The following is a 10,608-nucleotide window of genomic DNA, read 5'->3' as shown; positions in this document are numbered from 1 at the left end:
ATAACTGAGGCTTTTTATTTTTAATTAGAGAAGATTTATTTGTTCAGAAGTATGTCTATGGAAATAAACCCAAAGTTGACCACTGTTAATTTTCGAAAAATAAAATTAAAAAGTGAAAATTTTATTTGAATTCTAATATACCTATTCCAATTTATCCCGAAAGGATTTCTTTAAAATAAACAAGTTATTTGCCTAGAATAAGTGAAATCATGGTTGAGGCAACTACATACAGACTAATAGCGACACCAAGTGGTAGCATATTGGAAATGTTTTTAGTCTGTTTTATAAACGACTAAATAAATTTCTTTATAAGAGAAATTACAACCCGGGAAAATGGTCATTGTGACCAGCATAATCTGTAATCTGCCTCTAAATGTTTTTAAGTATAATTACAACCAGTGCTTCTGTAATAAAAGTTTTATTTCCAGACCAGAGTCAAATAAGAAATTCCGTACGGACAACCATGATTTGTATATAAACGAGCATAAGTAAATTTTGCTTATCTTTTTGGAAAGAAAGAGGAGTCAGGTGTTGTGCAGAGCGGCCGTCAGCCTTCTACAGGGGTAGCTGCTGCCCCCTAATGGTGGGAGGTACTGATAGGAAGGTTCAACCAAGGTTCAAATCCGTCTTTGCTGCTTGTTGGGTGTATGATCTGCAGACCATTATTTTAAATCTCTCATTAATAAGTTTTTCCCCCATCTCTAAAGTGGGGACAGCTACACTCATTGGTATGAGGGAAGGTCAGTTACAGAAGGATTCGGACCTGACAGTGAGTCTGTTATCAGTTTCAGGTAGCTGGGTTCCTCTTGTCTCACCTTTACCTGGGAACAATCTGAGAAGTTCTCTTGCTTTCAAGGTATATGATGGGCAGATGCCGTGGGCAGATATGGGATGGCAAGAAGCGGGGAAGAAGCATCCAGTTTGGGGAAGATATGAAGCCGTATGGAATATAAATCAAACTACCGAGTTCACTACAACTGAAGTTATTATATGCAAGCACAAAACCATGGGAAACAATGAGAATAAGGACTCAGTGAGGGGGCAGCTCATAACAGGCGTGTCACTTGAACAAGTTTGGATTTTATCATGAAGACATTGAAAAATGGAGACTGGTGTAAATATATGTACTTTTTCAGAAGTATGACCCTAATAACAGGTTAAAGATTAGATTCAGGAGGAAGTGGATAAGACGAGCAGAAGAAGTAGTGAAGGGTTGTCAGGATGGTAGAAGCATGTGGAGTTAAGAAACAGGCAGGGTTTTTAATGAATCAGATCTTAATTAACTGGGGTACCAGAGAGGTAGTAATGAAGAATGATGCCTAGGTTTCTCTTGTCTTCCTATAGATGATATTCTATCACCGTAGAAGGGAGGGCACAAACAGCTCTCTAATCACTATTTCTGGTGGTGAAAGTCTTAGGGCTTAGAATGAGGTTCAGAACAGGCCGTGGAAAAGAAGGAATTTTGAAGTCAAGGACTCTTGAGTAGAGGTCTAGTGATTCCCATTCTTCTCCTTCCATGTCCATAATTCAGGACTGTCACCAAGATTTGTGTTACTGGACACTTAATCCAAAAATATTTAATCAACTTATATAACGTGTGAGGCAATGTTCTGGGTGATGGACAAGCCATACAAACTCTCTGGGTCTTAGACTCCTTAAAATAAGGGTGGCGTTTAGATTATTCCTAAAATCCCTCCCTATTCAAATACTGAATCTCTGTGACTTTCCAGTAAACCCCTTCTTATTCACTTATCACCTTTACCAATAATAAAACTTATTTATCCCTTCCATTCATCACTGTTAATATTTCTCTCTGATGTCTACCTGAAGGTAAGGAGATCATCCTCACTTCAGCCTCCCTTGAAAGCAGAAGTCTCAGGATTCTGAGTTTTCTAGAACAAATCTGATTTCAGATCAGAACAAATCTAATGTCAAACCAGAACAAACCTGATTTCAACCAGAAAAAAAAAATCTGATTTCCAACCTGTTGTCTCTGAAAACACATTTGCATTGTGCCCTGATTTAGGATTTAGGGGGAAAACGGTCTCAGTAGAGACAACTAGAAAGTTTTGTTTAAGCACCTTCTATAAAGCTTTGTGACCCATTGGATACAGAAGTCCTCTCCCAGCTGAAGGACTTTCTGGCCAGCTTCAGTCACCAGCTGTGCTTCTCAGGAAGGACAACCAGGTCAGCTGGCCCCAAACCCAGGACTCCCAGGCCTCACCTGGAAGAGGCTTAGAGGGTCTGTGAATATAAATAATCTTACTTCGAAACAGCAGCCCTGAAGCAACGTGAACCAGTGAGCCCTGTGGCAGCTTTTTCCTCCAAATCTTGGTCCTCTAATCGAATGACTCTCTCTTTATGAGGAAGAGAAGAGATTGCCTGGAGACCTTGGCTAACCCTTAGCAGGCGTGCCTAAAGCCCTGTCTCTGACACAGTCGCAGCCCTGGAGAACCATTAGCAAAAGCCTTCATTCTGATGAGAGAAACGTCAAAGGCCCCGGATGAGGGAAGAAGTGTCCCCGGGAAATGTTGAAACGACAAATAGCAATATTTCCGCTGACAAAAGATGAAGATGAAACAAATGTTAGAACAGAAAACATGATTTTATTTTGCCGGGCTCTCACTGGAAACTATCATCAAAGTCTTTAACTGAAATGAAAAAAGTGTCGATGTAACAAGCCCACTAGAGCCAACTCGGATTTCTAACGTCGAAAATCATCTCTGAAATAACAAAAGCTTACAAATTAATGAAAAATCTCTGTGCAGAAAGTCAGGTGTATGGCCCCAAATAGCCTTGTGCTGCACATTCGTTAGACAACATTAGAGCTGGAGGCCACTTAGGGATCAGCCTGGTAAACCCCTTCATGTTACAAAAGAGGAGACTCGGAACACGAAAGAAGTGAAGTAACTTGTTCAAGGTCTTAGAACTAGTTAGTGACTTCTGAATTGCGGGCAACTGCCTTCTCTACATCCGTGAAACCAATCACTTCTGCCTTCAAATCCAACTTTGCCCAGTTATTGAGGCAGCCCTAGTCAGGGCTGAAGTTCAAGTTCAGCAGGTGCTGGGGCCTAGTATTTGTCCTCCTGTCTTAGGTCCGTTCTGTGTTATGCTCACTAAGCCGTAGGCTTGCTGGAACCCGCCTCCCTACCACCGCACAGCTGCAGAGTCAGAGGTCCGTGTGCAGACCTATACCCTCTGCAGTCAGGCCTGTCTGACGTATGACATGGAACACAGGGACCAAGACTGTAAATTCCGAAAAAATACTGGGCAAAAAAGATGGAGGGCTGGCGAAGGCGTGGTGCATCCTAGAAACTGAAGCCCACAGAGTTAAATATTAGGGATAAGGGAAAAGATAGAAAACCCAAAAGATAAAATAAATGATTTTTTTTCAAACGCTGCTTAGTATGAGAGGTCCTGAGAATCAGTCAATAGGTGAGACATTCAACCAATTCAATCTTTTAGAATCTGCAAAAGATTGGCAGCAGTGTAGCTTAATCTGCCTTTCAGATATACAGATCGCACATTTTTCAAGAATAAGTAAACTTTTAAAAAGTATATATATAGTAAAAGTCATGGAGCCTATAGAGATGAACCTTCAGATCAAAAGGGAAAAAGCAGCATGGAAAATACTCAGAGAACGACAATCTGAGACCAATCTCTTATAGAATCTAAAGATAATGTATGGAATCTGTTTGACACATGCAATAGAAATCAAGTCGATATGTTGCTTATGAAATGTGATTCTTCTCTCACTATCCAGGAGAGAAGATTCTGGTATGAAAAGTGAGACAGTTGGCATAAGGAAGGATTGCTGAAAGGACTCTCAACCCACACTCTGCTCAGGTCCTCTGAGTTCCCACCCACTTCCCTGACCTTTCATCCATCTGACACTCTCTTCTGAGCTCCACACCCAGCTGTGAAGCTACCTTCTTGAAATAATGTACACTTTGCCCTCTGTATCCATGGGTTCCAAATCCATGGATTCAACCAACCACGGATTGAATTCCAGGGATACGGAGGGCAAACTGCAAGTATATGTTGCAAGAATCTCAATGCTAACCAGTTCAAAGTGGGACCCTTGGTCCCCACCACACCTAAAACTCCCTACCCCTGCTCCCCCTTCAGCTTTTCCCCATTGCAGGAAAAGCACCTCCTTCCATTCCTTTGTTCATCCCAAACCCTTCAGTAATTTAACTTGCCCTCACCACTCCCACACATACCCTGGTACATTCTGTACATTCTGTTTAACACTGAGACCCGTGGTTGCTTTTTAAAATGTGTCTCTAACACATTCCCTTTTCTAAGCTTATTCCTCTACTACTCTAATGTCATCAGCCCTCATCTCTTGCCAAGGCTATTAAAATAATCCTGCTATTGGACTTCTTGTTTCTACTTTTGCTCTATTTTATTTTATTCTCCATACAGCAGTCCAATTAATCTTTAGAAACTGCAAATTTAAGTGTTTCCTTCTTCAACTTAAAGCCCTTTAATAGGTGCCAATAGTATTAATAGTTAAAGGTAAATTTTTTGTGTGACACACGCACCCTTCATGACTGACCTTGCCTCTCTTCAGCCTCCTTTGCACGCCCCCGCCCGGCTCACAACTTCCCTCCCACACTCGTACCGTTTCAGTTCTCCTTCAATAAGCATCTTTTAATATCAGGAGTTTGTATGTGCTGTTTCTTCGTCCTGGTACACCTTCCTCATTAACAGCCTGGTTACTCTCACTCAAAATTTAGATCTTAAACAGTACTTCTTCAAAGAGGTCTTCCCACATTGCCAATCTAAATAAGTCTCCCAGGTGACTCCCTCATGGCAGCCTTTATTTTGCTTCTTTTCCTAATACTTAGGATGGTTCATAATTATATTGTTTTGCATCCTTTTGCTTCACCATTATGATCTTCACTCCACAAGACGTAATGGCACAAGAAGACTGTCCATAAATAGCAATCTTCTGGCATACAGTAAATATGGAACATGTGTTGCCTTCTTTTCCCCCTAAATACCCTATTTTGATGACTGTATAGAAGGGGAAAAAAGAAATTTACCAATGAAAATAAGAAAGGTGAGAGGGAGTTCAATGGTGGGCAGGAGGTTCTGGTTGATTTTTGGAAGTCATAATGTATATGGCAGAATATCAATGGATGAATCAAAGTGAAGGAACAAGCAGCTTGGCACACGTAAAGGAGAATGCTTGGGTACTGGTGGGCATCAGAATTCCCAGACAGACTCAGGATTCTGAGTCAGCAGACCCTGAGGGAGAGAGGGCAGAAGGGAGATGGAACTTCAGTGGCTCCAACTGGCTCCATGCCTCCCATCTCCCTGTTGGCAGAGTGATGGGCAATCCAGAATTGCTCCCTAGGGAAAAATAAAATTGTGAACTTTTTTGGTAAAGAAATTTTAAAAATCTGGCCAGAGAGAGAAGGTGCTTTTAATATGGAGACTAGAACCTGAGAGTAGAATTTATCCTACTCTGAAATTTGAAAGTTAAAGAAGGAGGAAAGGGAGTGGAGGCAGGTGGGGAAAGAGGTAGGCACGCCAGGCTTTTCTACCTGCACGCCCTCTGGTACAGAACGCAGGTTACACACCGCTCCATAAAAAGCAGACTTCTCAATTAAGCATACTTTTTGACAGAGAAGCCTATTGAATAAAGAGACCTACCTATACACATAGACAACAGTAGAGGCGACATAGACGAGCTGCCTACATCAATCCTCAAAATTATTCACTACTGGATAGGAGTCGACAATCAAAATGTACAAGGAACCTTGAAGAACATCTTTGGTTTACTATAGAGGGAACAATACTGACACTCAGAAGAGCTGATCTGGAAGAAACAATTTAGACAAGAACGTTAACAATTCCCATTAGGTATTTTTAGCTAATTCAAGAGCTTATTACACATGCTTACACACAAACACAGACACACAGACTGATATGACAGAAAGGAATAAACAAAAGGCAAGAAAATATGTTTCTGAAATTTAAAACATTATTGCCAACAAAATCAATAGAAGGACTTGGAGGAAAAAAAAATCGGGAAATAGCTCAGGATTTAAAAATAGAAAATAGAGAAAAGTTGAGCTGTAGATGATCGATTCAGAGGGTCTAACACTTGATGGCCATATATTTTGGACAGTAAGATAGGAAGGGAAGAAATAATCAAATAAATTGTACCACATGTCATCAATTCTAAAATGACCTCCCCTCTAAAATGCATTATTATTTCATGTATTGCTAAGGAAATAAAAGCTATGCCAATTGAATTATGATACAATACTTTGTTTCACTAGAATTTTTATTTATAAATATGTAAAGAGTCCCTTTAGGTGCGTTTAGATATGTATTTTGTTAAGTCTTCTTCATAGGTAAAATGCAATATTTTCAAAATAAATTGCAAAATAACTTAAAACCATATTTAGAACCTGGTTCTTTTAAATGTTTATGGGGCTTAAAACCATAGATGTTCATTTTCTCATCACAATATTCTTTATTCTGCCAGCAAGAGCTTTGGGGCATTACCCCAAAATGCATTATGTGGGCATTACCAAACGTGAGCAAACATAGCCCTATTGTCTGGAATTTTCTTCCAAGCTACTGACACTCTTTCTGCAAGTTTTGATGTTAGCGTGTGATAGGGAACCCTACAACACAGGGTTATAGGGTTGTCCTTTCTTAGGTCCTATAAATTATGGTTATTGCTTTGCAAGAAAATTGGGAATTTCACTCATTCTTCCAAACCTAGACATTCACTTCTCTAATATCCAATTCCACATCACTGTTTCACTTCAGTAATTTTTGGCATTTACAATAATTTTTTAAGGCCAAATAATAATATAATCTTTAAAAATTAATGACAACTATACTTGACACACATAGCATCAACAATAACTTGAAGTGAAAAAAATAAAGACACCTATGACTAAAAACATATACGGGCAATGACAATTACATCTAGACATATCCTACTTTCAGGGGTGTGAAGATGTACAAAAATGGGTCTTATTATGAAGTACAGTATACTAGTGATATTTTTTATCAGATTTTTATTATTTTTTCTATGTTCATCTGTCCAGTATTGAAAGAGGCATGTTGAAATTTAAATTTTATCTTCATTATGAATCATACCCTCTCTATATCAAAAGACAGCATTTCTCCATTTTAATTCACTTCCTTAAAGTCCACCTTTTCTGCTATTGATAGTTTGACTCCTGCTGTCCCTTTATTTAAATTTCCCTGATATATCTTTGCTCATTTTATGTCACTTTCTTTGAGGTGTGCTTAATTGAAAACCACATTTGACCAAACACCGTTTTTCATTTTCAATCTAAAAGATTTTTATCTTTTAATAAGGAAGTTACTTTTAGTTCCATTATTAAATTTACAATATTTAATCTTATTTCTCTTAGCTGGTGTAGTCCTCATTGCATCACGTTATACTATGATTTCTCCATTCTTCTGTTAAATCTTTTTTATTGTGAAATGTATCACTGATACAACACAATGGATATACATATATGTATATTTAAAGATTAATAGTAAGTTGAATAAACATGTAATATCCACTATCCAACTTAAGAAACAGAGTATCAGGAATAATTTTGAAGCTTCCTGTTGATCTGATTACATTCTTTCCCTGCCCTGGGTTTCGTACTATCCTGTATTTTGTGTTAGCAATTCCTTTGCCTTTTCTCTATAGCTTTACTACATAGATGTAGCTCTAAACAACATAATGACCAGTTTGCTTATTATTTAACTTTGTGCAAATGCAATTGACACTTGTTATTTTTACTCTGCATTGTTTTATGCTGATAGCTGTGATTAATTCATTTTCCCTAATATATGGTGTTCTGTACAAATTTGTACAACCTTGTACATTGTGTTCTGTATGAAAGGTGCTGACAATGTGAATGGTGCCCCAGAGCTGAGTAAGGTGATAACCCTGATTCCTTTGTATGAATACAACATAATTTATTCATTTTAATAATTCAGCATTTTTTCCTAGGGTTTCTTTTAGCATTTTTCTTGCTGTGATGAAATAGTATTGCTATGAGCATTATTTCACACGTCTCTTGAACATACAGTTTCTCTAGGGCTTCTAACTAGGAGTGGAATATCTGGTAATAGTGTGTACAAATACATGCATTAATAAACTGTTTTTTCTCTTGTTAATCTTTTTGTTAAAGAGCCTCAGCTGAAAACCTAAGGCAATGGCTAGAAGTAAAGTTTCCCTTCCCTACAAAAGCATAAGACAGACTGGACCGCCGTTGCTGACTTTGAAACTGGAAGAAAGCCACCAAAAAAGGCCCCCAGCTGACAGGCAACAAGAAAACAGGGACTTCATTCCTACCACCACGCGCAGCTCAGTGCTGCCAGTAACCTGAATGTCTCTGGAAACGGATTCTCCCTCAAAACCCCCAAAGGAGGCAGCCCTGCCGACACCCTGACTTTGACCCTGTAAGACCGGGGTAAGCCACTGACCTACAGAATTGCGAGATGAAGATTCTTTACTCAAGCCACTGGGATGGTGGTAGCCGTCAGCAGTAAAAACCAACACAGTGGATGAGCTTGGCTTGTGATAGTCCTGTTGATCCAAATGCTTTTAAATAACCTGATCAATGTTATTTTAAATTAATTGTTTTCTCTAGTCGTGTTAGTCTTTAACTGGCAGGAGGAGGCCATGAACTAAGACGTATCACTGCTCAGTTAAGGCCCAAACAGGTTTGGTGGAACACAGACACTTGATCAGTCTTCCAAGAAACGTATTAGAGTAACCGTCCCTAGTTCATCTCTATGTTTCCTAGCCGCTTTGCCCTTGTTGTTTGTTCTAGGATGGACAGCTATGGAACAAAATTTGGCCAACCTAAGACTATGGTTTTGGGGTTGAGGGGTGGAGCTCTGCTTCAAGTGCTGTGGGGGAAGAAGGAAGCTGACACACTGAGAAACAATAAAACCAGAAATGAAGAAAGAGCCTAAGGCACTTGGGTCCATAGTTCTAGTTATTCCTCAAGCACTTTTCTTAACTTGATACTGGATAATAAATTGCTTTTGTCTAAGTTAGACAGAAATGTGTTTCTGTCATTTGCCAATGGCAAGGATCAGTGTTGAATGCTGTATTCATTTCCTGTTGATGTTGTAACAAACTGTTATAAACTTAGTGACCTAAAACACCACAGATTCACCATCTCAAAGCTCTGCTAGTCAGAAGTCTAACGCAAGTCTCTGGGCTAAAACCAAGGTGCTTGCAGGGCTGCATCCCTCTCTCCGGGCTCCGTGGCAGAATCCATTTCCGTGTCTTTTCCAGCTTCTCCATCCACGTCTCTTGACTGGGCCCCTTTCCTCCATCCTCAAAAGCCAGCAACATTCAGTCTCTCTGTGCTCTTCCTCCATGGTCACATCCCCCTCTGACCTCTAATTTCTATTTTAGTTTGCTTTCTTTTATGAATGATATTGAGCATCTTGTCATGTGTTTACTGACCTTTTCTGTTTCCTCTTTTGTGAAGTATCCATTTCATGTCAATTTTTCTACTGGATTGTTTGTCATTTTCTTACAGATTCTTTCATGGCAACATTTAACCACTAAAGGATTTATCCTTTAGTGGTTAAATTTGTTAAACTATCATCTCCTGGTTTGTGCTTATATTTTTATAATTTGTATGGTGTATTTTAAACTTAAAGTACCTGTATTTTAATGTAGTTGATTTTGTCCATTGTTTGCCTTAACTGTTTTGCTTTTTATATATTAAGAAATCCTTCTTTGGGAATTCCCTGGTGGTCCAGTGGTTAGGAATCCGTGCTTTCACTGACAAGGGCGTGGGTTCAATCCCTGGTCGGGAGCTAAGATCCCGCGACCCTTGCAGCATGGCCAAAAAAAAAAATCCTTCCTTTCCCTAAAGTCATACAATATTCTGCTATATTTTCTTGTAAAGCATATAAAATTTTCATTTTTCGTTAAGTATTTACTATCTCAATAATTGTTTTCTTCTTTTAAATAAGGAATTTTTCCCAGCACACTGTATTGGGCTGTCATTTTCCTATTGACCTCTAATACCAGTTCTTTTCTATTTCACATTTCATATAAGAATAAGTATGCTTCTGGGCTCTTCTGTACTATTAATCTGTCTGTCTATCCCTGTGTAAACACCACACTGTATTACCAGGGCTTTATGATAAGCTTCAATATCTAGTAGAGCAGAGCTCTGCAACTTGATCTTTTTCTTTAGAAATGTGTTATAAATTTTGGCCTTTTTCTTATTCATATAAATTTTTACATAAACTTGTCAAGCTCCATAGAAGCGTTGCTGGAATTTGGATTAGAATTACATTACATCAATAGGACAAGTCGGGGAGAACTGACAATTTTTTAACTCAAGGTGTATTCGTGATATGAAATATGTCCATTTATTTTGGTCATCATTAATGACTGTCAATAGCACTTTATAATTTTCAACATAACAGTCTTGCTTATCTTTTGTTAATTATCATTCTTAAGAACATTATATTTTTAGTGCCAAATTAATTACATTTTCTAACTATTGCTTTTTAGATGCATAAAAATGCAATTGACTCTTGTCTAATAATGATATTGTGTACTACTATAGCAGG

This window comes from Balaenoptera ricei, chromosome 14 (genome assembly GCF_028023285.1).
Source record: "Balaenoptera ricei isolate mBalRic1 chromosome 14, mBalRic1.hap2, whole genome shotgun sequence".
Taxonomy (NCBI): domain Eukaryota; kingdom Metazoa; phylum Chordata; class Mammalia; order Artiodactyla; family Balaenopteridae; genus Balaenoptera; species Balaenoptera ricei.
The sequence above is the reverse complement of the archived record's forward strand: the minus strand, read 5'-3'. Positions refer to the sequence as shown.